The sequence below is a fragment of the Octodon degus genome, unplaced genomic scaffold (assembly GCF_000260255.1).
Source record: "Octodon degus isolate 3935 unplaced genomic scaffold, OctDeg1.0 scaffold00100, whole genome shotgun sequence".
Taxonomy (NCBI): domain Eukaryota; kingdom Metazoa; phylum Chordata; class Mammalia; order Rodentia; family Octodontidae; genus Octodon; species Octodon degus.
Genome location: NW_004524676.1, coordinates 7,832,999 through 7,838,781, shown reverse-complemented (window position 1 = coordinate 7,838,781; position 5,783 = coordinate 7,832,999).

Here is a 5,783-nt window from a genome sequence, read left to right as displayed (position 1 = left end):
TATAATTTTATAACATTTTACACAATTGCATACAAGTATAAATATAAAAACAGAAATATAATTAAATCACCCTTTAATCCCAATGTAATAAAGTTAAAAACATATAGAAATTTATTAAACTAAGAAATGTTGAAGCTTCTTTTGAACAATTCCAAGTGACAAAGGACATAAAAGCAAAGTTGCAGAATTTTTTAAAAAGCAACTATAAAAAAACTTGATACTTGAAAACTTATACAGTACATTTACAGTATTGGTCAGAGAAAATTTTATAGCCTTAAATGCATAATAAAGATAGAAGAAGGAAAATAAACTGATTAAATTCCTAATTCAAAAATGCTAGGATAATATTGTAGGGATCTGTTGGTCTCTCAGTGGTCACCAGGAGCAAACAGTGAGAGGATTTAGAAAATAAAAATGAGATAATAGCTGAGGTCAGGAGGAGGACCATGCCAGATTGGCAAAGGACCCCAGAACAACAGTAGGGCTGCTTATTTATACCTTTGCAAAGTTACAAGACCAATGCTGCCTAGAAACTAATAGCCCACAATGTCTAGGCAGGATGTTTTTGTCAATACTGAGGTAGCTTGACTGCTTTTGACAATGAAGCTTCATCCTCCCCCCACCACATATGATCAGCTTAAGTTTCAGCAGCTCACAACATATCTCCCTTTTTTGTTTTGTCATGTGAATGAAGTCATTGCAGTTGTAGAAGTTGTGTTTGAAGAACACTTTAGAAGGGCTTTTCATTCTTGATGCCAGTCCAAGGATTTTGGTACTTGTATATAGCAATTTAGCCCTGCATGATCCAATAGTCCATAACAGTAGCGAGTTATCAGTATAGCTGGCAAGTGTCAGATTTTAGTGATTTGAACCTTTTACCACTTAGTATATTATTATGGCATTATGTTTTATATTTTATGGTTATACTTTTTTGCTGGATGGTTAAGACCAAGATAAGGCAAGACCTGTATAAATTTTAAAAATAACTTTCTGTTATTTAACAAGGTCTACTAAATTGCCTCAGGATCACCTTGGAACCATGTATAGCACCTCTTTAGATCTTCTGTCAGTGTCAGCCATGTGGATGAGTCATGGTTATTGCTTGGCCAATTTGCTTTCTGTGAAAGTTTGAGAGATATTTTTTTCTCTAGGTGACTGTCCTTAGGCACACTAGACATTGTCAATCACTTTCCTCTGTGGTCCCATAATCTCCTTGATCAGAAAACCAGGGACTCAACAGAGTTACAGGATATCACACCAGAGATTTTCTTATTTCCTGAGTCCTCACAGACCTCGAAGGGCTATCGCCAAAATATTGGCTATCCTTTGATCCCACACATCTCTCTAAGTTTTGGTCTCCAAACTTCAGCTGTGAAACATCTAGACAACAAATGACGTTATCCTGTGATGAAGGCAGTAAGTTCAACATTACTATCTTATCTGAATATCAAACACCTTAAACATAAAATGGAACCATTATTTTTAACAGCCATGAATATTCTAATATTTAAATCCCTAAAGAATGTTAACAGACAATAGTTATATATCTTTACACTGAAATTTAGAAACCAAAACTATATGAAACACTGTAGCTTGACAATCCTGATGATGTTTTGTGACATATTTAAATTTTCACTTTAACATAATATAATCTTTTAACCAAACATCTCTATCTAATACATAAGAAGTTTTCAATTAATTTGTCATCCTTTAATGGAATATACATCACAAGATTTTGTTAAAGGCAGAGGTCTGAATCTGAGAGAAAGTCTTATCACAATAAGCAATCTTTGTTTTTCACTTTGGAAGATGTATACACCTAGAATTATGAATGTATTTAATACACCATGAGATTAACAATAATAAATTACCATACACATGTGAAAACCTTACTTTCTTAATTTAATTAAGTACCAAGAACATCTTTTATGATAAAATCTTATTTTAACTTTTCTGAAAAATTATATTTTCCAATGACCAATTTATTGGGGGTGTTTTCCAAGAGACTATGGAGATTATTAGGTCTCTCCTTATTAATGAACAAAGGTTGGCCGCCCCTCTATCCACCAATTGGAGTCCTGTCCAATTTCTCCCCACTCTAAGGAATTTTTGTTTAAAAAAAAAGCTTAAACTTTTTGATAAACTATATGTAAACCAATTTTGATATCATTTAGACCAGCTGGTAACTTAGGAGAAAGCAGGGTTTTAAGTCTATATCCCAAAGCTCAAATAAAGAGAACAGTTGTTCATGGAATGACACATAAACACATAAACAAGTACATAAAATACACAAACAAGCATTTTTACAAAATCAGTGTACACTCTGGAGAATTTAGATAGACTCTGGGCAACCCAGGGGATTCTGGTGAACTGCGACCTGTGGGCTCTGGCATGGGCAGGTGTGACACTTTGTGCTGGTACCCAGCACAACATTTAAGATCTTAGGAAGGCTCTGAGAGACCCATGTTATTCTGGTGAGCTGTGACCTGTGGGCTCCAGTACATGTGCAGTGGCTGTACTGGTGCCTAATCCAACCATCTGAGAATTTAGGATGATGCCAGGTAACCACGGGATTCTGGTGAAGTTGGCCGATGTCCAAAACCTGCACGGAAGCTTTGTTGAGCACTGGCCAGTCAACCACACCAGTAGAGAGAGCCTTGGTGAGTCCTACCCCACCCCACTACACTGTAGCAGAAACCTTACTGACCCACATTCCACCACTCTCACACCACTGCTAAGCCAGGCAATCATCGGAAGCTTCAAAAATGTCAAAATGCAGGCACAAAAGGCAATTTCAATTCTCTAGTCCACCCAGAACAGGTCTAAGAGACAAGGACATAAAAGAATGTGGAAATCACACACTTAAAACTTCTGAAATGACAGAAATTGAAGCAAACAAACACTCCTATCAAGCTATAGAAGAAATACAATTAGAAATAATCTCTCAGGTCAAAATAGAAATGACAACAATCATAAAATAATTACTCAGCACAACTAAAGAATACAGATATTAAAAAAAACAGAGGAGAAGCCTTTTAAGGTTAGTGAAGACTCAGGACATAGGAGAACCTGTACGGTAACATCCTGTAGCTCAGTGGTGTCCCAAATTTTCTGATCATAAGGATTATGGGGCCAAAGAGGAAAGTGATGGATGATGTACAGTGTGCATAAGGAGAGTCACATGGAGAGAAAACATTCTCTCAGGCTTTCACAGAAAGCAAACTGGTCAAGCAATGGCCGTGACTCATCCACATGGCTGGCACTGACAAAGGATCTACAAAGTGCAGTACAGGGTTTCAGGATAAATCCTGAGAGCATTTGACAGACCTTATGAGATACAAAAGCTACACTTCTTGTTATATAGGTCCTGCTTTATCTTGGTGTTAATTATCCAGCAGAAAAGTATAAAAACGAAGTATAAAAAGGAAAACGATATTAATACGCTGAGCTGTACAAGGCTCAAGTCAACAACTTCTGACATTGCCAGTCTTACAGAAAACCCAATACTATTATGGACTACTGGACTATATTGGAATATTTTGCTGAATTCATTCACCTATAATATTTAAATGACAATGGAATATGCTTCTCTGACAAGACCAAACAAAAAAGGGGATAAAATGAACAACCATTTTGTATCTGTATATTCAAAATAGTTAGGATAGATATACAGCTACATTCTCTTAATTCAATGAATAGAAACATTTGTTCTAAAGTGTTTGTAAACAGAATATCATGTCTGCATCTTGTACAATGAATAACCACTAAGACAACAATATGCAATGTATTAATTATTGAAACTTTCCTACTGATCGGATGTGAAACTGTCTCATTGCTATCTTTCTCAATAAAAGTACTGAAAAAAAACAGAGGAAAATAGAAAAATGATGGAAACATTGAAAAAACAACACAAGACAGAATCAGAATGCATGAAACAGATATTCAGGAAATTAAGAATTCCATTGAAAGCTGGCAAAGTGACTCGAACAAAACTAAAAAATAGACATTCAAACCTCAAAGACAGTGGAGCAGCAAATGAACATGAAAGGAAAGATTGCATAAAACTAATAAGTCACCATGAACTAACAATTCAGCAGCTATAAAACAATGCAAAAAAATAAGAAGAGTAATAGGTGTGAACAAAGCAGTAGGAGTCAGCACAAATGACGTAAAAGGATTATTTGCAGAAGTAATTGGAGAAAACTTCCCAAATATAAGAAAAGAATTTGACATACATGTAAGTGAGACACATAAAACTCCAAATAGACATGATCAAAAATAAATATACATCTAGATACATAATAATCAAGATCCCAGAGAGTCAGCAAAACAATAAAATATTAAAAGCAGTTAGAGACCTATCTGGTCCAAGCCCAGGCACAGCATGAGAGAGATCCTCTTCCACACCTTGGGACCCCCACAACCACTCTGCAGCCCCTTCCCCATGCACACTGAGCTAGTGGGAACTTCTGTTGTCTTCTCAGGATCCCGAGATGCAGCCCTAGTCCAGGCCCAGTGAGTATGTGGGAGAGCTTCCGTCTACCCTGTGCCCGAAGGATCTGTCCAGTCCAAGCCCAGGCACAGCTTGGGTGAGACCCCCTTCCACCCCTTTCAGACCCCCACTACCACTCCACTGCCCCTTCCCCGTGCCTGCCAAGTGAGAACTTCTTCCACGTTCTAGGGACCCCCAGAACCAGCCCTAGCCCAGGCCCAATGAGTGTGTGAGAGAGCTTCCTCTCCCCCCTGCTCCACCTTGTCCCCTTAAGACTCAACTCAGGCCTGGCATACAGGCCTGGAATGAAACTCCACAGCTGCAGTCCCGGCAGAGAGAGTAAGGGACAGAACCATCCAGCTAGTCCAGGAGCAGAACATCTTGCCAGAGGGGCACAACAGGTTCACTCTCAAGGGCAGCAGCAGGAAGGAGCTGAGTACAGCAGCCAGACCCAAGCCAGGCACAACTGGATAAATTCAAACTTTGTATATCTGCACCAGAATTTTAGTAGGTGCTAAGGTTATAACTGCACCAAAGCTCTACAACAAAGGTCAGAGGACAGTGCTATACAAAATGACAATGAGAACGAGCAAAATGCAATCTCAGGCCCCAAGTCCACCCATAACAAGTGCAGAGGACATTAACACAGAACAAACTGGGAATCACACAGCTGAAATCAATGAATCAACGGCTTCTGAAATAAAGAAACAGCTGCAGAAAGGCATAGAGGAACTCAGATTGGAAATAAAAAATGGAATCCCTGAATTAATAGTATCTGCAGTAAAGAATCAAATGCAGAAACATATAGAGGAAGCCCAATGCCCACCCAAAACAAGTGCAGAGGACAATAGCTCAGCTGAAATGTATGAATTAATAGCATTGGAAGTAAATAAGCAACAGCAGAAAGTTATAGAGGAACTCAGAGCAGAATGAATTTCTAAGATAAAAAAAGAATTCTCTATACTCATAGCATCTGAAGTAAAGAATCAAATACAGAAACATGTGGAGGAAACCCAATCTGAAAATAACTCTGCAGTAAAAGAATTAATAACTGCTTCTCAAGAAGACATTGATTAAAAAACAGAGGAGATTAGAAAAATGACACATTCCTTGAAAGAGCAGTACAGGAAAGAAATAGATTGCATGAAGCAGAGTCAAAGAGATATAGAGGAACTTAAAATCTCAATCACAAGCTTGCAAAACCATTTGAGTGAAAGTGAAGACAGAGTTTCAGAACTTGAAGACACTGGTGCAGCTAGTGAAAAGGTAAGAAAGGATCTCTTAAAAACAA